Here is a 25,017-nt window from a genome sequence, read left to right as displayed (position 1 = left end):
CAAGTGTGGTAAATAGTATGTGTGACAGAAATAATAACATTTTTTCCTCCAAAATGCTTATAGCAGTGTATTTTTTTTTTTTTGGTACATTGTTGAATTCCTCAAAACACTAGCCTGAATTCCTCCAACATTTGGTGTAAATAAGACAAAGTCTGTTAGCTCAAATGCTTCCTCTCATCCAGGTGATACCAGAAGACACAGACTGATATTTGGGCTAGAAACTTTCAAAACCCATAAAAGATCAGAAATTCTGACTTAGAATGAACTTTATTGTGTCTCGTGGTTTAACCTCAGCTATAAATTACTATATCAATGGATGGGTCTTAAATAAATGGTATCTTTAATGAAGAACAATCATCTGAATATAAAAATTGCTGGTGTTTCTATGAGATTCTCTCTCTGTAGAAGAATGTAAGCTGAAGAAGAGAGCTTTTGAATTCCTGAAGGATTACATGAGATCTTGCTAATTCGAGAGAGCTGGAAGACTGGCTGCTGAATATTTAGAAAGGACATGTCCTGGTTAGGAAAGACAGATATCTGCTAGGGAAAGCTGGGGGTCCCCTTGGAATGGAGAATGTAAACCCCCTCCCTCCAAATTTTTATAATTTTGCAATTAGGGGCTTTCAGGCAAAGATATGGGAATAGGAATAACAGTTTTTAGTCAGAATATTAAAAATACAAAGGTAATAGTACAAAAAAACCCAAACAAAATAAAAAAAACCCCAAAAAAAACCCAAAAAACCAAACCAAACAAAAAAAAAATCAAGAAAAAAACCCCCCAAAACCAAAACAAAACAAAACAAAAAAAAAAAAACACCAAGCAAGCAAACAAATAAAAATCCTAGAAACCCTGACTGAGTCAGAAATACGACCTGACACCCTGTTGGAAGCAGTCCAAATAAATCCCACTGGAGTGACAGATGTGGTTTTGTTGGAGTTGTTGGAGCAGTAGAAAGGGTCCAGTGGTGGTGAGATGAGTCCAGTCTTCCCAGTCTTCCTTTTGAATCCAGTGGAAAACTGGCTACCTGGTGTCCCTGGATCTTGGGTTTTATCTACGTAGGAATGGTTGGCTCTCCCACTGGGTGGAGCATCTCGCAGTGGGATGATGTAATGTGTCATGTCATTAGTGAGCCTTAATGGCCCATTAACAGCAGATATCCCCCGGAGGGAGGATGGGTCATGGAAGAGATAAGGAACATAGTTCCACCTGGTTTTAACAGCTGGCCCATTAAGAGAAGGTACTCTCCTCCCTGGAGTTATGAGGAAGGGGTAATATGAGAATTAAAGAAAACAGCTCCCCAAATGGTTTCAACAGATGGAAAATAGAATAAACATTTTTGGTTACATATTGCAATCCAAGACAGGTAAGAATGGGTTTTTGTCAGAAGCAACTCTTCCTATTCTTTACATGACCATTTGTACTTATTTTCCACTGATACTTTGTCCTGTTATATATTCTTCATTAATGTATGTCTTGATGCATGTTTTATTATAACAGCTTTTCAGAACTGTAAGATCTGGTGTTCAGTGACCACAACTGAACTCTTAAGCACAAGGCAAAAAATTTTGGGGAAAGGAAATAAAATAAGTCTTTTCATAGTGCTAGTCACAGTATGTCTGCAATAGCCTGCTTTTTCAGCTCCTGTACTCTTTGCCATCCTAGCAACTGGGAAAAATATTTTTACTTGCAGTGTCCATGTTTGTGCTGGAAGTCGAGTGGGATGCAACAAATCAGAGCTGAAATAGCCATCTTAAAGAGCAAAAACTTAAAGCAAATTCACATTTTAATCACAGTTTAATGCAGCCTCCTATAAAATTTTTATAGGAGGCTCCATTTTACAGAAGTAGAAACATCTCCTAAACCCTAGGAACTCCAGATTATGCTTTTTTTTTTTTTTTTTTAGGCCAGCTGAAATAAGTGACACTTGTTTCATTCCTCTTGTTATGCATTCAGTATATTCCTGTTCCTGCTGGTGTAGAAATAAAAGCTGAGAAAGCACAAGCAGAATCATGGCCTTAGGCTATAGCTTCATTAGCCTTTCAAAGGGATTAAGTGGTCTAACTGCCTGCAGTAATGTGAGGTAGGGAATCTCTCCAACATTGCATTCTTTACAGACCATGAAGATTAACACCATATTAACTGGTGTTAATATAATGACTAATTCCTTTCTTTTGGTGCACACAAAAAGTTAGTACCTCATCTTAATTTCCATCAGTGTCTTCTTCAGACTGCTTGCAGAAGACTTCCTATAAGCAAATTTCATATAGAATTTGGCAAATGGCTAATTATGTATGCAGTTAAAATGATACAAAAAAGTTTCTACTTGAAAAAGCTGGACAAAGAATAAAATACAAAGTTTAGAAATACTAAATTTCATTACCTCTTTAAATGTGTTAACAAGTGATTCCAAATTGTGTTGCATATCTAAATTAGGACTGTGTGCAAGGGAGCATAACAAAATAGACTAAAAGACATCGTTTTGAAAACACAAATAAAATGAAAAACAATACATGTAACTTTGAACTTCACTGTTGTTTTTCTGTAAATATAGTTCTTTATGCAGAATACACAGTTAATATCTGAAAATTTTTGTATGAAATTTACATGTGTTAATATGAAAATTTTACACTATCTTAATAGAAAGTGTAATTATTTACCATCAAGTAAATGGTAATGAGTGATGTTGAAATAGATTAGAATTAGGTTAGGGCATGGCGTTGTCCATCCTGCACATTCCTAGTATTCCAATAACGTTCATTCCAAGCATCCTGGATGTGAAGTTGACTCAGCTCTTTGGTACAGTCTGGATCTGAGCAATACAGAAAAACACTAAATGATTCTTCTTCAATAAGAAATGTGGAACTGGATACATTTTCTGAGACTAGCAGAAATAGTGCTAGGCAACTCCCCTTCCCAACTAGGTTATCACAATTAGCTTTATCCAAGTAAATTAACTAAACCTCTTTTTCCTCAAAGACTAAATGGATGGCTGCACAAAACACTTAAATGTGCCAGAAGATATAATTTCTTGTTAGCTGTGTCCTGGGTTAAAATGAAACTGAAAATCAAATGGAAAGAGAAAAAAAAAATCCACTTTCAAATTTTTTTTTAAACTTTTAGTTTGATTTGTGATCACTATAAAATTATTGTAATAGGTTTTCCTCTATACAGTGTTCTTATGACAGATATAAGTAAAGCTTACCTTTATGGGTTTTTTTGTCACTTTATATCTGCTTCTTCAGCTTAAAACAAATTTAGCTTAATGCATAGGAAAAAGAATTTATGAATTGTATGAATCATATGTTTTTGAGATAATATCAACAGAAAGAGATTTTTTTTTCTTAGCATTTATATGAAAATAAAGCCCAAATAATTCTTGATTTATATTTTAATTTTTGCTTCTCTGCATCTTCCTCTTGGAGGAGATAAGGGTGGGAGAAATTTGTTTGAATATGCTGTTTCTTTTTTTTGTCAGATATTGATATTAATGATAATAAACAGTTCAAAGTTGAAGTTAAATAGAATTCTTATTCAAAAAGAATGATGCATACCATGTCATCTTCCATGTTGTGGAGCATTTTGTTTCTGCTTACAGCCCTGGCTGTGTATTTCTTAAACCTGAGACATCTCTTGGTTCATGTTTGCTTAAAAATGTTTATGAACCTGAGAAGAATTTCAAACTTTCAACAAACCTTTAAGCTGGATATTACAGTTTCTCTTTTGTACCATGTGTTTTATTCCCTGTACCTGTCAAACATCCAATATATAACCATAAAATATCTGATTAACATCAGCTGAAGTGATCTTATAGTCATATTCTTGTCTGATTGACAGAATTGGTGAAGCTTTACAGTTTTTGAGTATGCTGTTTCTCAAAAGTCAGGTACTGAACAAGATATTCATAGGAAAGGGTTCAAATTAGACTTTAAATAAATAGCTCAGCAAGATTTTGTTCTTTTGGAGTCCTGCAAAGTTGTGAATAGGGTTGAGGTTCATCTCATTAGACCTGAGCCTTCTAAAAGCTAATGCAGGCACTCTTGGATGGTGCCTAAGCTCTGCCTGTTGTGAATGCAGAGACAAGCCTGCTTCAGGATGGCACAGTGTGCAGAATCTTGGCTTCTGTTGCCATTTGAACGGGGCAGGTTGCCATTTGAAGATGACTGTGTCTATCCATTGAAGTGGAATACCAAGGAACCAGTAAAAACAGAAGGCTGCACTTTAGGGAAGAAGCCAGGATTTAGGCAAGTCCTTGGACCCATCATCTGCTCAGTACACTGTTCTCTTCTGTCAGCTCCTTGACTTGGCTACAGATTTTTGTACACGGTCGTAAAGACTTTTAAACCTACAAATGGTTATTTATACACTAAGAGGTATTTGCCACTTACTTTTATGAAGGATTCTGGAAAAAAAACACGCAACCTTTTCCCCGTAGTTTGCATTTGAGTATGCTGGTTTTTGCATTTGAGTGTGCTGCATTTGTAGTTGTTTGCCAGGGATTGATTGTTTAGGATTAATTGATTTCAAGTATGATTGTATTTCTTGAGTGGACCTTCTCCTCACCAGTTCCCATATGGTCTTGTCTAGTCTCAGAGGAATTTACCTTCCCAGCAGCACACTAGGGTATGGGAATTTAGAAATTCTTTTCACTCTCTCTGTCTTATTTTAGTCCAGAGAGGGACATCTTTATTTAGCAACTGGAATCACCATGATCACTGAAGCAAAAAATATTTTTTTCATTAATTTAGTGAGAGAAAGATTGCTCTCTAAAACCACTGCTGTTAGCAGTAAGTAGAAAGATTTTATTATGTGTGTGTTGGCATTAGGACTGTTACTGAAATAGGTTTTCAGATTCTCTAGCTGAAGTATAACATGAAGAATTCAGCTTTCATGCAGTCATGTACCAACAGCTATATTTAAAAAATGCTTTAAACTCTGAGATTTAAGCAATAATTTTGATTATGACTATTTTGATATAAATCAGGCTTGAAATATAACAGCAGGATTATCTGGGGAGAATGAGTGTTAGAAATAAAACCCCATGTTTAGTGAGGTGTTCCAGCAAAAGTGTGGAGAGCCTTTTGTGACTGAGACCAAACATGTCCCTTTTCACACACTCTTGGATAGGGTTGTGTGTACCAGGGAGGCATATGGAAGAAGAAGAATCCAGGTATTTTTTTAGGCTAGCTTGTATGAGAAGCTGGATGTTATTGCATAAATAGGAGCCATTGGCAATTCTCTGTTGAAATGCCATGTACTATACCTGCTACTGGCTCTGTTCAGATGTCTTCTTTTCTGGATATCATCAATGTATTCATTAGATCATGTACAATTTTCCTTTAAGGCAGCAAAAAGTGCCTTTGACTTATGGTTGTATGTAATCTAGACAGACAAATGCAACCCGTTAAACCAAACACAAACAACTATTTTGGCAAATAAACAGTGTATTTTTGATTAATAACTTGAAAATTATGGTTTTAATTTTTCCTCCCAAATGTGATTGTGAGCCCCTGATATGACTAAGCAGATAAGGTAAAGTGCAGGGTGATTTATCAAAGTAATCTGACAAACAATATCAATACAGTTAATTCAGACATGCAGTTCTCATTGATTGAATATTTTGAATAGTGTGGCAGGTTTCTAAAAACCCATCCCAAGGAAACATGAATTAATCAAATCATGAAGCTTCTTCATTTTGTTACCTGAATTAGCCTTTCCATCATAAGATTGAAAAATTGTAAAACCAAAAGTGTTCAGTTTTCCTTCAAAATAAATCTAACACAGTCTTGCAAAAGGTTTAAACAATGATGTGAAGAAATATAATTAAATTTTCAATTTCAAGTTGTCTTTTTTCAAGTCAGTGGTTGACTGAAAAAGGTTTCTGTAAAGGTAACACAATTTCCTAGTTTTTTCCTGATTTCAAACCACAGACATTTGGAATGAACTCGAAAAATGTTCTTAAACGGAAAAATTTATGATAGTTTGTGTTGCCCCTCCTCCTTTACTAGATAAACCACATTATCAGTGAATGAAAAGCACAGAAGTTTGAGAGTTTTGCAGTGTTCTGCCCTCCTTGCTTTTCAGTTCAGCATTACTTGCAGGCCATCTTGCGAGAGCATCCTGATTTGATGTTATCAATGCAGTAATTGAGACCTGTATGGAGATGACTATTCCCATTTACAACCAGGATTACTGTTGCTTAAGCAGCACTAGACCACACACATAGCAATTTAGAGGACATGGATCACAGCTCTTTGAAAGAAGTATTTTCTTTATAAAGTTTTCTTAAAATCTCATTTGTATACCCTCTTCCACCTGAACTGCATGACAGACTGGATAATCTATGACTCAAAAAGGAAGAAATTTTATCCTCCATTTATGTCCCTCGCAAAGACTCATGTAGTTAACAGGCTGATGAGACTAGAGCAGGAGTAGAAGGCACAGTACAGAAAGATGAGGGTGAGGGTGAAAGGGGGTGAGGGCAGCAAGGGGAGGCACCGAATAAAGGTAAAATATAAGTGAGATTGAATTTAGCACAGTCAAAGGAATAATTATTCATGAGGGAAAGCTTGCCAGATGGAAACCGGAGACTAAAACAATAAAGATTGCTTGAACAGAGCCAAAGGGTGGTGAGCAATATCCTTACTGCAATGATATTAACTGAAGTGAATTGATAAGTGTGATTTGCAACTCTGTCAATGTACTCATCATGCCTTCTCAGACCTACTAAAGGTCCTTAAATTCCTCATGCAATTTCTCCAGTGAAAATCTTTATCTAAACTGGCAAAAAAACAGTGTAACCCTCCTTAAGTCTTGCTTGTGTCTGCAAATGTCAGCTTCCTGTTTGTTATAATGTCCAAAACTTTCATGTCTCTTTTATTTTCCCCTTTCTAGTAGAGTTTTGGCAAGATTAAATATGCAATTTTAATTAAATGGAAATCGGTTTAAATGAGGGAAATTTATATTTCACCTGGGGGCAAAGAAATCTAATCTTTAATTTTCACCAGCTGACCAGAGTTCATGGTACAGATTTGGATTCAGTTCATAGAATCTACCTGAAGCATGTATAAAAGTGTTGTTTGAGAGAATTCTGAGGTGATAACAGCCTAAGAAGTGTACAGACAAAGCATTTAACTTAATTTAATACTGAACTGACAGCAGTTATGTGGCTTTAGAGTCTGAGTTACATTTCTGTTAACTATATGTAAAACTACTTTTTCCTCTAAGAGATATCAGAGTACTTTTCATTTAAATGGCAACATATGAAATTAAAATTCAGACAGAAAGAAGAGCAAAAAGAATAAAAAGTATTAATGTCTTGTAATGTACAGATATATTGTTTTTTGAATTTTCCCTGGAATATTCTTGAAAGATCATAAGTGGAGATAGTCATGGCCTATTAATCACACAAAACCTCTAACCATGTAAAATTCAAATTCCCAAATATCTTTCTAGAGCATGAAAGGCTTCATAAGCTGTGCAGACTTAAATTTCATGTAAATGAAACAATATCATTTGGACGTATATGTTGAGATGTAAGAGGTGGAAGTTTCCTTTCTCTAACTGCATCTCATAAAGAGATCAAAAAGAATGTCATTCACCAGTACTGAAAAATTAGTATGACTTTAGAGTAAATATTTAGATTATAATTATCTGGTAAATGTGTCCGAACTGTCAATTACATACTATTTGTACAGTGTCATGAAGGGTGAGGTAAGTAATGATCTATGCCTTTAAAAAACAATGAAGGAGTTAAATCTAAGATAGTTCTTTCCTTCTTAGCTGAACTTTTGAGATTAACTCATGCTTTAAAAGGGTCTTAATCAGATTCTTTTTAGTTTACTTTTTTGTCTGCGGGTCCCCTTCCTGCCATCAGTCTGGTACAAGACAGGCAATTATGGCACCTCTGATATTCAGCCTGACACCAGAAACGGTCATCCTATGGAATTAAATACTGGAAACAGTGCAAAGAATGAGACTAGTGAATAAACTTTAAAAAGTTCCTCCTTGCAAAGCCTGAGACAGTTGCAAAGTCAAGTACCAAAGAATAAATGTTTGAGGAAACCCATAGAAAACAAATTCTAGACAGGTTTCTTGACACTTTTGATGTCAGGATGTGGAAAAAATAACTCCATAGAAAGACACACTTAGATGAGACTTCTGAGGAATAGCTTACTTCTATGTGCAGTTCATAAGAGAACACTGCATTCATTGATGGGGTTGGCAAGCTGAGGATATATGATTAAGCTCAAAATAACTACAGGAAAAATGACCAACTATGGGCAATTTGACTTTAGGAAAACTGTTCAGCAGGGTGTATGTGACAGCTGAAGAGCAGATGAAAGTTGGACTGGGCAGATGATAAAACAAAGAGGTGTGATCAAGAATTAGGTTGATTGGAGGATTGAATACAACAGCAAATGGGCCTTAGAGAGCTTTTAAATGGAGGTGTGTAGCTACCTCAGATTTGCAACTATTAGAAAAGTAAAGTGCCTGAGAGGAGGGAGAAAAAGTACAGAGCAGAAAAGTACAGTGCAACTGAGAAATACCTGCTTGTGAGAGCAAAATTCTATTCAATTCTAATACAGATTAAGGAAAAGGAAAGAAATGTGGCAACTTTATTTTAATAAATTTAGAAATTTTCATAAAATAAAAACTGGCATAAAGATGTAAGAATATAAAACAAAACAGAGGAAGCAAGTTTTCTATATCATAGCTTTAGCAGTATTTGTGTCAATGACAGTGGTCAGACTGTGGATGGAATATCTTTCACACACTGCAAAAATGCAATGGCAAATAGAAGGAAAATTGCTATTGCACAGAAACCATGTAATAAAACATAGCAGCAGTGTTGAGCATAACCAGCCTCAGATTGCATTTACTCATGTTCTGGCCCTTGGAACCTCATGGAACCGACCTCACACAGACATACTCAAGCAAATGGGTGAGTCTCAACCAAACAATTCAGACACACCATTTCATCAGTCCTTGGCTTGGATCTCTAGGTCCTTGCAGTAGCCAGCTCTCACATCCTCTGGTCTCTCCAGTATCCAGCACAGACTGGATAGCACAGGCTGCTTCAGTAGCTATCTCCCAAATCTCACTCATGCATGCAGAATACAGAGTCCTTCTATCCATGAAAACCAACAGAGTTTGACAAGAAAGGGTAGGCTGAACTGATCAGCCCTGTCTGTTCAAACATATGGTGAGACAAGTGTCCTGACCAGGTCCTGTTTACATGTGACTGTCCTCCTTAAGCCCCTTATTTATTTTCCCATGCTTGTTTGTTCCTCCACAAACTACCTGGATCCTTCCCTTTCTCCATCTTTTGTTCTTCTCACAACACGTACCATAATAAGCCTCATGGAATTCCAAGGTTCTCTTCTGCACCTATAATCATAGAATCACAGAATGGATAAGATTGGAAGGGGCCACAGTGGGTCATCTGGTCCAACCTTCCAGCTCAGGGCCATCTTAGAGCACAGGGCATGGAAGATGTCCAGATAGTTCTTGAATATCTCCACTGAGGGAGACACCACAACACCTCTGGGCAATCTGTTTCAGTGCTCAGTCACCTGTACACTTAAGAAGTTCTTCTTCATGTTCAGGTGGAACTTCCTGTGCATCAGTTTTTGCCCATTGCCTCTTGTCCTATTGCTTGGCACTGCTGAGAAGAGCCTGGAAACATCCTCTTGACACCCTCCCTTCAGATACTGATAGACAGTGATGAGTTCCCCTCTACACTGAACAGGCCCAGCCCCTTCAGCCTCTCCTTGTATGAGAGATGCTTCAGTCCCTTAATCATATTTTTCACCCTCCACTGGGCCTGTTCCAGGAGCTCCATGTTTCTCCTGTACTGAGGAGCCCATGAGTGCCATGTTTGGGTATGTAGGGGAATTGGCAGTGAGGTGAATCAGAAAACGTCTTGACAAGACTCATCATGATGGGTTTCACTCTAGTCCGTGGACCTCCCAGAACATCTCTGGAAATGCCTTGTGGGGAGCTTAAGTCTCTGATAGGTTTAAAAGGGGGTCTTCAGCACAAAATCTCCAAAAGCACAGCAAGGGAAAAAAGATATAAATATATATCAGCAAGGAATAAAACAAAGTGTTTTCTGTTGATTAATGAAATTTGTCCACCATGCACCAGTTAGATTCACTGGATTGGCATCTGGAATCTGGAAGTCAGACAAAGCCCATTTTATTCATAATGTTAGATGTCAATTTAAATAAATAACATTAGTAGCTTTTCTCTATTAAAAATGCTTGTGTGATTTCGTATCTGCAAATGCATTTTTTGTAATTATTGATTTTCCTGAGAAGAATACAGTTCCTCTACAGAATTGTAGGTAAGTTTGGATTCTATTACATTTTAAATTAGGAATCTGCCTGCTTTCTATTAAGTCTGGAGAAAGGGAACAGTACAAAAGACATGTTTGTTCACTTCCTTTTTTAAATTTTTGTATATTTTTGTGCAGAATTCTATGATTATCCATTATTTTTAAAATCTAGATTTGTAGTGATTAATGGAACATGTTGCATGAAAAGGCAGCTACTTGTAATCATTATTAAAGGAGCATGGCGTCAGAAAAAAACACCCTGTTAGCATACTTAACTGTAGAGATTTAATCTAAACACTTATCAATGTTTCAGATAAAGTATATAAAAGCCACATTTATTTATAGAAAATGAGACAGAGCTGTGCAGCTGGGCTTGTAAGATCATTTGTTTATAATGTATGTCATTTCAGGACAGAAGAAAACCAAAGACTTTCATCAAATAACTAAAATGCAACTGTGTTGTATGTGATGTAAATAGCACTAAGGGAACTGGAAAATGGTGGACTATCCTAAGAGGAGATAAAAACCACGAATACTTTGCCATGCATGTCATATGGAAGCCTGCAATAGAAAACAGCTAACATCTTTCTCTTTACTCATTACGTGAGAGAGAAGACCAGAAAGTATTGAATATCTAATCAAAATCACTGCTTATAAAGGGCAAGAGTAAGAGAAAGCTCAAATTAGTCTGTACTGACAGCATGGAAAAGTTTTATCTCAAGATTTTGAAAGGTCTGGGTTTTATGCCTTCATAAACTCTTCAGTCAGCTGAAGCATTTTCAAGGAGCTTTGGTGTCTGAAAAAAAATGATTTGTAGAAGAATGTGTTTCTGACAAAATAGAGCATCAACAAATTCCTCAATTAAAACAAAAAATGTTTTAAATATATATCAATGTTTTGATTGACATTTTGACAAATGATGTTCTTTCTGCCATTTGAGCTGGCATCTTCTGAAACCAAAGTAACTCTAGTAACAGATTAAATAAATGAAATAGTAAATAAAAATTTGCTTAAGTTGTTTTTATTTTTGTTGTGAAAGTGGATTGAGATTTTTGTCTGTTACAATGCACTGAAATTCTATTGACAGCAAACAAGCATCTACAGTTTTTTACATATTGGACCATAATTTCACATTTAAAATATGCCTGTTATTTACGTATCAGAATAAATTTCTTAATTGTCAAAGATATGCATTTTCATTTTTATTCTGTTTTCTAGGAAAAAAAAGTTCTATATCTCGAATTACTCCATTCTGATCATCTTTGGGAAGAAAAATGGTTTTGTACTGCGGCCCCAGGGAATGTAGAGAATTATATAACCATTTAGGTTGGAAAAACCTTTGAGATCATTCAGTCCAGCTGCCAAGTCCATCACTAAACCCTATCCCTCAGTATTGCAGTGCAGTAGGCCTTCTGCTTAGAAAATAAACCAACAGGCTAAATATTGACATTTATTTTGACCTTTGCAGTTGGGACAATCAGAAGGAGGCATGAGAAGAAATACAGTGTCATTAAGAGAATCACAGAATACCTTGGATTGGTAGAATCGATCTTAAGGAATCTCTAGTTCCAGCCCCTCACTTAGTGCTATGGACAGGGATGCCACACACCCCTACAGGTTACAGAGCTAGGTTACAGTAGAAAGGCACATGTCATGTCACCACTTTGAAGATCAAAGGTTGTTTAGGTACCAGTGGTAACACAATTCTTTAGCATGCCATCCCAGATAAACTAGTTAGCACACGGAGCCAGTAAAGGTAAAGCTGACTGGCTGGTAGTTTTCTAGGCATTCCTTCTTGTCCTTTTGAAGACCAGAGTGGCATTTGCCATCTTCCAACCCTCAGGCACCCCTCCTGATCTCCACGACCTTTCAAAGATGATTGTGAGTGGCTTTTCTGTGGTGTCCACCAGCTCTCTCAGGACTGGTGGATGCCCATGGGCTCATCAGCGGCCCATGGACGTGGATGTCAAGTTTGCCCACATATCCTCTAAACTAATTCTCCTTGACTCAGAGGAACTCTTCCTTCCAACACTCCCTTACGCTGGTCTTCTGGATCAGATATTCCCAAGGGCTGGTCTTGCCAGTGAAGATCAGTGCAGAGAGCATTCAATAACTCTGCCTTCTCTGCATCCTCTGTTGCCAGAGTCCTCCCTCCACAAAGTAACAGCCCCACATTATCCTTAGTTTTCTTTTTCCTTTTGATGTATTTGAAAAAGCCTTTCTTCTTGACCTTGACATCTTTGACCAGTTTCAATTCCAGATGGGTCTTGGCCTTCCTTGTCTTATTTCTCCTTGCTCTGACAACCTCTCTGTATTCATTCCAAGTGGCCTGACCCTGCTTCCATTTCTTGTATATTTCCTGCTTACACTTCAGTAATTATAGGAGTTCTTTATGCATCCACAAAAGTCTCTTTCTCCCTTTGCTCCATTACTTGCTCCTCTGGATGCATCTTTCTTGAGCTTAGAGGAAGGGGTCTGTGAATATCGACCAGCTCTCTTGGACATCTCTTCCCTGCAGGGCCTGTTTCCATGGGATTCTTCCAAGGAGACCCCATAAGAGGCAAAAGTGATCTCTCTAAAGTCCATGGTTGTCATCTCACTTGTTATCTGCTCCCTCCTCACCCAGTACTGAACTCCACAATCTCACTGTCACTGCAGCCAAGGCTGTGCTCAGCATTCACATCTCCAATGAGGCTTTCCCTGTTAGCGCAGTAACAGCACAAAATTCCTCATAGGATCCTCCACTACCCATGCAGGAAGTTGTCCCCAGTGCTTTCCAGAAACCTCCCAGACTGTTTGTGCTTTGCTGTGTGAATCAGGATGTGAGGTCGTATTTTTGGCTGTTTAGACTTGCTCAAGGTATTTCCTCCTTAGCTCTTTACAGACAGTTCCGGAGGTAACAAAATACTTGTTAAAACCTGAAGTATTAAACCAGGCTCAGATGATTGCTAAATCAGCAGAAAAGCACACCATTCTGTGCAAAACTAATACGGTGCCATGACCTGGTTTCACCCAGAAGTGTGGTACTTGATGATGGATATGTCATTGCACAAAACTGTGCTTTTTGCTACTGATATAAAAGATGAATGTCATTGAGCAGAGAGTCATTACAAGTTCCACAGAAGTATTATGCCTAAGTGAAATTGGCACCGAATGCCAAGACTAGTTGAGCTAAGGATATCTAAAAGCTACAAAGTTATACTGCCAACTTTCAGCTTTTTGCTCACCCCTGAGACATTACTCTTACCTATAGGTGAAAAAGTAACGAAGAACTGGAAAGCATTCTCTCATTATATCAAGATTTGGGATAGGCTTTCCATTCTTGCTTGCTTTCACCCTCAGGCAATATACTATTCAGCTATTCAAGCCTCAATGTAAGTTTTCTACATTTTCCTGACACTGCTTGAAGCAACCTCACTGACCAAAAAAACTGGTCTACTTAATATTCTGCTCTCATTTACATTATATTACTTATAATATTTTATTTCCCATATTAATGTCACCAAAATTCCACATTTTCCCTCTTCATGTACTTGGCAAAGGCTATAAGGAAATTTAATTCTTTTGTGTTAATGGACTTGCATTACAGTTCTGCAGGCCAAGTAGGAATGAATCACTGATTCAGAAATGCAATTTTTTTTCTTTAATATTTTGACCTTCACAAGTTCTCTTTGGCTATTCCATGTTTAGAAAGAGGCAGGGAAGAGAATATCTAAAATAAAAAGCAGTGGTTAGCTTTAAAAAAGCAAAAGAAATATTTTAGCATTTTCAGTTAATGCATTGTTTTTATAACTGGCTTGTTTAAGAGGAAGAGTAGAAGCATCAAAATAGGAAAAGAAATCGAATTCAGGGTGATGTCCACTGCTTGGATGGAGACTGAATGAACAGACTTTGCAAGTGGTCAGTAGAATTTGTAAATTAAAGTTGCAAATTTGCACTGAATTTCATGTGTGAAAAGGAAATTGCTTTATAGCTGTTTCTTTTTTTGAGGAAACTAAAAAGCAGTCTTGCCTTGACACTTGGCACATGACAACATGCAAATTGCAAGACTTTCTTATGCCAGTTGAGTTCTGTTTATTCAAATTGCCAACTTTTCTGCTCCTTAGGCCTACCCTGCCCTCATCTTTCCAAGGAAGGGTGGGACAAGGTGGGGACTATTAGAGACAATTTATCTTTCCACTGCATTGGTTCACATGAAAACTGGTTTTTTTCAATTCTCTCTCTTTTTTTTTTTTTTTTTTTTTTTTTTTTTCCTTCAGAAAATTCACAGAGACTATCTCATAAAGAACATCCAACAGCATCATTATTTGAAATTATGACTTCTCAGTTTCTGCAAGTCCAGCTACCTTTAAGCATTCAGGTGTAAACCAAACAAAGGGTGTTCCTGGGAAAAAACACAGTTCCTTCACTGTGTCTCTCCTACACTCCTTCACAATATGAGAATCCTTTAGTGCTCTGTTGGCAGGTATAGCTTCATCTACACTAACTTCAATCCTAAAATTTGAATATTTAAGCACATGCTCTTTCATAAACTGATATAAACCCAAACTTAATGAAGCTTGTTCCCTGTCTAAAAACGAATTATCGACCATCTTTGGGTAAAATGAGGTAGGGATACAACCCAGTGACGGCATATCCTAAAGCAGTAGAAATTCTGTTAAATTTTTATCCAGAATATTTCATTGAAACAACATTAAGTGACCATCTATGTCAATCTCTTCAAACACTTGCTGAAACTTTGCTAATTCCAAGTGCATGACTGTGGCCCTGTTGTGTCTTCAATGGAAAAAAATCAGTCCATGAACATAATCTTAATTTTTTTCTATCCATTACCTTTCTAGTTATGGGGGAGAAGGAGGGAAAGAAAGGAAGGGATCTAGAGAAAGCTGAAGAAAGAAAGCAAGATACAAATAAAAGCTTAGACATTTAGTGCTGTACAAAACATAGTGCTCTGCAAACTAAAACATTTGTGTTTTAAAGTCTTTCTCCTAGCAGAAAGTTTATCATTTTTCAAAACAACATCGAAAATAAACCTCAAAATTTTCGCTCTTGAAAATGAACTGTTAATGAATTCAGATGTCTGTGGCTTCTCAGATACTTATGCAATTTGACAATGTTATCCCTCAGCCAGTATTTATGAGCTGCTTCCTGGACTGTAACTCCACACACTGCCACCAGCTGTCATAAAATGAGTAGTTTGTCCCTGAGTTCCAAGAGGAGGGCATGGAGAATACACCCAGCTCAACTATAGCACATATCCTTCTCCTCCTTTTTCCCTGTCCTCTGTCAACCTTCCCTGACCTTGAAGTTTTGTATGGCCTTAGGGCTTTCTGATCCCACAAACAGAATAAATCGCATACGTACTGCATAAACACTACCAAGAATTGTCCCACAGAAGTTAGAATATGTGTCACATTTCTTCAGTGGCAGAGAGAGCTTGCAATGCCTGATGTGGACTAGAGCCTGCCACAAAAGCAAAAGAAGCAAATGAACAGCTTCAGTGTCACACTACAACAACTGCAGATTGGTGTGGCTATGGAGGAATCATATTTTGATTCTCATACATCAAGTTGATATTTCAGTGCCTTATGAAATGTCTGTTAGGTGGAAGAAGCCAGGATGAGATAGCAGAATTTGTCTGCATGCCGAGGAGGCATACTTTGTTCTGGCACTAGAAAATATCCTAATTTATGGTTTTAGCATATGTGAATATTCCGGCTTGACAGAATATGGGTGCCAGTTAGGCATATTTTATGTGATGTACAGACAAAACCCCAGCTTAGGTGTTTGAATATATTTCCATGCAAAAATACCTGTGACAGTGATGCAGAAAGTTAATCTGAAAATAAGTAGTAAAAATATCCATTAAACTAACATGGAAGTTTATATTTAAAGATTCCTTCACTGAGAAAGTTGGATTATTTTGTGATTAGGCATAAGCACATCTAACAGACTGGAGATGACATTGCTCTTCAAAATGGAAGTAAAAACTTTCCTTACAGCATCTGGCATAGCTAGAACAAAGTGGACAAAAATCTCTACTGGCATTTTAGAGTACTTACTTTTTAAAAAAATATATCAGCAATGTTGTGATTCTCATTTGTTCAAGGGAAACAGAATTTTGAGTTGACTTGGCTTATATCCTTTGGCTTGTTGGCCATGGGAGAATAACTCATTTAGTCCTAAAAGTCTTTTGACCATGCCTTAAAAATTCTAGACAATAGGCCTAAAAAGAAGTTATCAAAGGTTTGGGGCGTTCTCTTCTCTGAAAATCTTGTTCCAAAGGTGGCACTATGTGGCTGAAAAATGCAACAAAATTCTTCAGTAAGCAAACATAAGTATCATAACAAATGGTATGAGTTTACCAGAGAAACTTTACTTCTTTCAAATTTTCTCTTCTGAGTCCCTTTTCCACATCTATTAACACAAATGACTTGCTTTGTGTTTCTTTTACTGTATAAAGAGTCCTACAAGCAACTGAAAATATGATAATGAAGAATTTTCAAAGCAAGTATCTCAATTAAAAGATAATAGACACTCATATATATGGTTAAAGTCTCTACATTTCTGTGCCAATGAAAAACTCCATGAAATTCTTGGAGATATTTGTAAAATTAACTTTTTCTTACACCAGGCATCTTGTAAGAGTGTAAGATTTCCTCAAAGGACTTTTGTTCCTTTTTACAGCTTTTTTTACATTACAATCCTCAGGAAGTTTTTCCTACCAAAAGTTAAAAAACAAAGGGGAAAGAGAATATTACAGAAGAGAAGCTGAATAATGGCTGAAAGCAGAAAAAATATTATTAAGGATTAGTAGGGCAATAGATGCTGTTTAGAAAAAAAACCCATCTGGGTTTAATACCATCACTGCTGTTGCTCTTATCACTGTTTTAGGAGTGCCATTCATTATTTCTGATAACTTCTGCCATCTGTAAATAGAAGTTGATGGTGACCTATGAAACATTAGAGAAAAATAGAATATGGGGATGATTTTGACACCTTCACTTCTGTACTATGCCTTTACCTACATATTTAACAGAGGTTTGAAACAAGTGTTTCAACAGTTAGGGATGGGTGAGCACATAAGCTAAAATAACAAGGGAATTTAATATTTCTTTAAATTTGAATTGGACCTTTGACTCTTTGCTTAGCTTACTTGAGGTGCTTTTTCATTTGTATGTGCTCTAAACTTCCTGATTTCAGCGGGCTGTAAAAACAGATGTGCTGAAATACAAACACCATGAAAAGCTTGCTTTTGTGGTATTTCCAGCCTGAAGGGAAGCCAAAGATGTTAGAAATCCCTTGAGAAACCCTACTTCCAGCCTACTTTTGCAGACAGATTTGTCTATAATTTCTTTGATGGCTGTAACCCAAGATGGACAGTAAATAGCAGAATTTGCACACACTCTATCTGTTACTTTGTCACATTTCCATAGGGTGGTGAGCACTAATGCATGGAGAAAGGTAATCGTTTTCCCTGAAGGGTGTTCCATAATTTTGAGTTTGGTTTCAGTTTAATTTTTTTTCATGAAAGCAAAAGGTATCAACATTCTTGTGAGAAGGAGAGGCTCTTCACCTTGTGCTGTGAGAGTGCATGATGAATCCTTGAAGTGGAGCCTGATGACAGAAAATCAAGAAGAATTAAATGTTTGATCTGATTCTAGTGAGAATTTAATTGAAATCAAATAAATGTTGTGAATCATTGCTTCCTGAACTTAAAAATTCTGCAGGAAGCACAGAGTTCTGGCATTTCTTCCATTCTTTTGTGGTTCAGGTACTCTAAGAAGATGTAAATTTTGTATTAGTTGGGATTCAAGGATCAGCTGATTTGGATCAGCTTAAAAGAAACTTCTGTATCTGCATGAAACCCAAAGCCCTGCTCTGTCCATCTGATGTTGGTAGATAATACAGAGGACCCATAATACAACTGAGTCCGTCCAGCCTGCCAGCCAGAACCCATATGAGCTGTACATATCTGATATGTCCACAATGCCAGATGCAAATCTATGAGAGATGTGCAGCAGACAGATGTAAGTCAGTAAACTCAACATCTTGGAAATTTCTAGGGTAGTGGATCACTAACACATAGACACCTACATGTAGAAATTCTGGAACTCATACTCAGTCTTTAAGGTGAATCATAGAAATGAAGCTTTCACTGAATATTTTTTGGTTCAGAGATGAGTTTGGGATTTCATTTATGTCTTGAGATGGAACATAGCTTATATCACCTTAAAAGTAAGGGCACTTAAACAATTATTTGGTTAAGCATTTTCACTGTTGTCACTTTGGTTATAAAAAGCTGCATGTTTTTAGATATAAACCTCCAATACAAAATAAAATGGCTTTGGAAGCTTCATATTCTTCTTGGTTTTACTGTGCAGACTAAGCAAATCTGAAAAGTGGAACATGACTTTTGTTATTACATTAAGAACATGTTATTTCCTTTCTGTTTTCTTTCCATCTTGGGTTACCATCATAAAGGAAATGATAAACAAATCCGTCTGCAGAAATAGGCTGGAAATAGTCTTTCTCAACAAAAATCTGATTTGGCATTGTAACCTGTGGTTTCTATTTTGGATTCCTGTAAAAATAAGTAGAAATACTGTTGAATTCCTCATAGGTAATAGTGTCTCCATGAAGGTCTTTTTAGATTATTGCACACTAATAAATAAATAAACTTCTAAAAATATGCATTGTGCTGGTGTTCACAACTGCCTCTGGCTCATGAACAAAGCATAGAGAAGCCACAGAGTTGTTATTTGGCTCTGGATTGTAGACTTACAAATAAATAAACCTTAGATTTTCATTTTTTTCTTCTTAATGTTAAATTAGACACTTTTGAGACATTAGCTGTAGGAAGATTGAATCTAAGATGCCATTTCCAGAATGCCAGAAGGGATCACTTTCATAGTATAACGACCTCCAGCATGACTTAAGCCATAGGTCTTCTCTACTTTGAACTAGAACAAGGCTCTCAGAGATATGTCATATCTTCTTCACAAAGGTTCTTATAATTGTTAGAAAAATATTACTCTCATGAATTAGTTGCAAAGGAAAAATGTTCATCAGGCAAGCCTTCAATTCTTCCCTAAGCTGAATTTGTCCAATTTTACCATCCAAGCAAGTGCTGTTCTGGTGCTGCAGATTTCTCTGACAAATAACTGTATTGAACAATGTTGTTCCATGTCAATACTTTTATGACTGTAGCTGGGATGCTAACTTCCTCTTGAAATATTTATATTAGTACCTTCCAATTTTTAATTGTAAAATATTGTTTCCACTGCTCCAGGCAGTCTTCTAGCTTTTCTCTGAATACTTTTACATATCAACAGCTTTCCATAAATGTGTGATTTGATTTGATCTGAGATAATTTTCTACATAATAGCTGGTACTGGGCTATGTTGCAGCTATGGGCTGAAAACAATGTTGATAATACAGAGATGTTTTCACTATCGGTGAGCAGGGCTTACACAGACCTGGAGACTTTTCTGCTTCCCACCACACCTCACCAGTGAGTGGGCTGGGGTGAGGAAACAGTTGGGAGGGGCCACACCTGGTGACCAAAGGGATATTCCATACCACCGTATCATGTGATGCCATGTCCAACAATAAAAGCTCAGGAAAAGGGCGAGGAGGAAAGGGGATATTTGGGGTTTTGGCATTTGTCTTCCTGAGTATCTGTCACAAGTGGTGAGGCTCTGTTCTCCTGGAAATGAACACCTGCCTGCCTATGGGAAGCAGTGAATTAAATCCTTATTTTGCTTTGCCTTCATGTGCTACTTTTGCTTTTTTAAACTGTCTTTATCTCAAACCACAAATTTTCATGCTTTTATTTCCTTTTTTTTCTCTCCTCTACCCCATTGAAGTGGGAATAAATGAGCAATTATGTGTGGTTTAGCTGTCTAAAGGGGTTAAAACACAAAAAGGTGTATATCCAACTGCCCATAATATTCCAACTGGACAAATACCTGTGCCAGATGTGGATGCAAGGTAGCCATCCTGCTGAAACACCAGAAACAATTCCAACCTAGCAATTTTGTGGAGCACAAAAAAGATACTATGTACCTGTTCTGGTTTTTCATGTACTTGCCCTTACCTTTCTGATGAAATCTGCTTCCTTCTTATTGAATAAAAGAAAAGGTCTTTTTAGAAAATATTCTATTAGAGTTTTGTAGGATATGATTGAGATTTGTCAATATGAAAATGTGAAGCATGACACCATGTTTTGAGTTTATGACCTGCCCACCAAAACCCTTATGATTTATATTAGCCTACAAAAAGAGATATCCTGTCCTTCAAAACACAGCCATATTTTTTAAGGAATTTTGTGACCAACAGATAGGTTATAGTACAAAATAGATAGTATATATAACAAACAAATTTTGCTATGGTGGAGAAAAAATTTAATCTGAACAATGCAATTGTTGAAGGAGAACTGTTTAAGTAACTAATTTAATAGCAAATATTCATGTCTGGACTCAGTTTAAAATTCTATTAGTGAAATGGTATGCAGTTTTATCTGGTTAATTTTATCTAGTTAATTTTTGTAAAAATGTAGGTAATTTACCAAATGCAGAGTGCCTGCAGATGTTCAGGTCACTTCTGGGATGCAGCACTGCAACCACTTCAGAGTATGCTCCAGCACTTTACAGTTCTTAGGAGAGCAGCATGTGAAGAAAAATGTTATATTCAGTTGAAACCAAGCCAAGAAAACAGAAATTACTTGTTTGAATCTCTTTCCTTCAGATGTTACCGACTCAGCATGATGGCAAATTTCACACTGATAGAGCTTGTGTCATTGTAGAGTCAAAGGGAATGGAATCATTGTCTGACTTGTCAGCATTACTTCAAGCTGTATGCATGCTATTCCTTTGAGAGATCTGATTCTGTTGCTAGCCAGACTCAATCCGTCTGAATTTATGTGATGTGACAGAAATGTAGTTTGAGTGACATATCTGTAAGTTATTACTATAAATTTCAGGAAATTTATGTGTCTAATTTCCACTTATTTCACTATGTTAACTATTCCATACAGTTTCCAGTAAGCTATATGGATGTTTTGTTCCTAAATCTGAAATGAGAACGGTTTTATTAGTCCTCACTACAGTGCATTCAGATCTTCTACCTACCACTGGGGTTTTGAATGAACTGGATCACCATCACTATTCAGTGTTATGATGCTAAGTAATTACTTATTTGTAACAGGATGTTGAATTATTGTCTGAATTCTCATGGAGGTGACGAGTTTTATGACTTCTTTTTCATAAAATTTATAAAATTCATAGAATCTAGCTTGGCTTAACTGGTTCACTGAGCCATGCAGGTAGGATAACTCCACTGCTGCTGACTCACAAATAATGCCTAGATCTCAAATTCACATGGTTCTACCATCAGTCATTTCATCAGCTCTGGTAATATCAGTGTGAGGCTTGGATATTTCCTCTATAACCTGAATATTAAAAAACTTTCTTTAAAAAGACTGAGGCAGCTTTGCTTTGAAATGAGAAAAATGTTGAAAATAGGCAGATGTCTATTTTGTCAACTCATGTGTTGTTCTTTCAGTGAGGACATATTTCAACACCTTAGAAAAGGACTTGGGTTTTCTACTATAGTATTCAAATTGCTAGTATTAGACTGCAATTAATGCATTGTGGCAGAATGACAGAAATAACTTTGTCCTTATTCCCTAATTTTTTTCTCTTAAATATGTTAAGAAGTATTTTCGGGTTGTCTTTGTTGATCTGTAAAGCTAAAGCACTGTGCATTATATTTTAATAGTGTTTTTACAAATTAGGAAGAAACCCTTCATTAAGGAGTCCAAAATTAATTTTAGAAGGTGATATAAATTCAATGAAAATAATCTGGTCCCAAAGTAATAATATAGTTGAGTCCATCTTGTCTTGCTTTTGTGAGTTAGTAGAAATATCTTGTTAAATAAATATTTAATTGTCATCTTCAAGCACTGGAGAGAAATCAACATCACCAGAGAGTGATTCAGCATATGCAAAATTGGAAAGATAGCTGGGAGAAATATGAGTCTCACATACAAGTACATGGATATGAGTAAAACTATTTCAAATTACACTGCACATGAGGCTGTGCAATTTATTGTGTAGACAAGACATCTGGTTGCTTCAAATATATGTTAAATTTTTAAGATGTGATTATGTATTTAAAATACTGGACAACTCTGGCTATCAAAATAAAATGACAGGCATTGATTGCAATAAGAATAAGGATGTTTCCATTAGTATATTAACGATAGAAAGAGAGAGGGTCCTGCTCTGCACCTCTGCAATGGGAAGAGATTTTGCAATCATCATCTCCAGTATACACTAACTTGAGAGAACAGGTTAGAGCCTTTTTTCTTCCTTGAACACTGTATTTGGAGCAGAAGTATGAATGTGATGAAAGCATGCTGGTGAAGCTGCAAGCAGTGAAATTAAAGCAACCAGAAAGCTTAAGAAAATATAAGAAAAAACCTCAAGCAATCCCAATATGAAGAGAAAATGACAGATGTGGTACGTGGAACTTTTTCTTTGAAAATGTTGGTGCCATCCCTTTTCCTGTCTAATTGTCTCACTGTCTCCTGTGAAACATTTGTCTATAATTATGGCAACTTGATGTTGCCATAGAAGTCTACATAACCTCTAAGTTTGAAGGAAAAAGTGAGACATAGAGACAGGAAGACAGGGATCACATATGCAAATGCTCAGTGACTCTGAATGATTATTTGTGAACCTTTCTTAATAGATGCATTATAGGAAAGATGACTAAATTGCAATATATAAGGTCTTACAATGGACAAAATCTTTTTATATTGAGAGTGTTCACATGTGATGCTCAGTTGTTTCATATCTATGCATACAATAAAGAATGGATTACTTTTTCTTTGGTTGTTTGCACAATTTCATGTAACCTGATGAAATAGTTTTAAAACTTCTGTTTTTATCAAGAAGAAAAAAATCACAGGTTCTGTGATTTGGCATATAAGTGTCTCATTCATTACAGCTGGAAAAGGTTATCAAGCTTATTTTAGCTGGTCTAATATGGTGTTTGATGTGATATATGACTCATATAAAAAGTCCTGACTGGTGATTAATCACAAGTCAAAAATATGTGCGTAACTGTCATTCAAATAAAAAAGTACTAAAAGAGAAATTTATGACCGATTGCAGTAGGTAACCAGTGGTCAGTTACTCTGTCATTGAATGAAATGACATGTGGTACGAAAATGGTTAAAAAGACATTTTTGCTGCACTTAATGGACTTCATCTTGTCAAAAGGTTTGCTGTGTATGAAAATCTGCTTTATGAGGGAAAAATATGCAAGGGCAATGTACTGTGAGTAATTTCCCTTTAATGTTTTTCCATAGAGAAAATTCAACACATCAAATGTCAAACTATTTGAATGGTAAATAAACAAGTACATTTAGAGCAATGAAACACAGTCTTGATGGCCCAAAGAATACATGAATGTTAAAAGCTGTACAACTATGCTATAAACAGAAAAAAATCTTTTAATAAAAACTTGGAGCAGTTTATGCTTGTCTGCTTTCCCTGGTGAGCAAAAGGAAAATGGATGTGTCCAATTCAGAAGCTGATTTAAGGCAAAAGATTCCTATAAAATTAAAGCTTATAAAGCTAGGTATAAACATTTGTAAAAGGAAATGAAAACAAATTTATTTTTACATTCAAAATTTTTTTTAAAAGTGAGAAAACTGGATTAGAAAAATCATAAAACAATGTTTTACATAATGTTTGTCTTTTGCATTGCTTTTCATGGTTCCTGATCAAGGAATTTGAGTCCTCCAGGTTCATCAGATGGGAATATAATAAACAACTACAGTTGTTTGCATTCACTAAATCAATTTTATTTCGAGACTGCAATATCACTATCTGCTAAATAAGTAGTGTTTTGTGATCAGGTTAAGATTTATGTTACGAGCAGAACAATGGTATCCCAGTTTGAAGTGCAACTATGCATGGAAGGAATTACATCATCATGTTTTGTAATTAATTTCCCTAGTTTCCATAATCCTCTTTCTTCCATATTAAACTAGCTCAGTTTATAAGGCCAAAGAGCAATATTCTGTAATATCATGATTTCAAACTGTATTTACAGCTCCAAAAGTTAACATGTCTTCTCTCTCTTGTACCCTCCCCTAAATGTTAGGCTGTTGGGGCATAGCTAGCAAATTGCTTGTTGTAGGAGCAGGTTTTTTCCTACAAACAAGATCATTAGTGATACTGAAAACTTTGCTTGTTACAGAAAGGTGAATGTAGAAAATGAATGGACATATGTGGTCTTGTAGATAGGAAGAAGGACTTTATTATGGGTTAGCCCACAAAGAGGTTGCCTGGCGTTCATCAGGCTATCACCTGGAAAATCAGCTTGGTTAAGAGTGTTAGAAATTAAAAACAGCTAAATAACAGAATGAGAATTAGTTCTGCCATAAGATGTCATTATCTTCGTGACAATATTATTAGAAAAAGAAACAGGAATACCTAATTAAAAAATAGCTTTCTAAAAAGAAACTTAACAGATACAGCCTTCTCAGCAAGAATGCTAATATGCTTTGTTTCAAACAGTGCAACTTGTATGAATATTTATTTATTAGTTGGTTTTAGCATGTATGAAAGATGCCAGACTGGGAGCTTTGGAAACTGAGTTTATT

Source organism: Sylvia atricapilla, chromosome 3 (assembly GCF_009819655.1).
Source record: "Sylvia atricapilla isolate bSylAtr1 chromosome 3, bSylAtr1.pri, whole genome shotgun sequence".
NCBI classification, from domain to species: Eukaryota; Metazoa; Chordata; class Aves; order Passeriformes; family Sylviidae; genus Sylvia; species Sylvia atricapilla.
Note: the sequence above shows the minus strand (reverse complement) of the source record.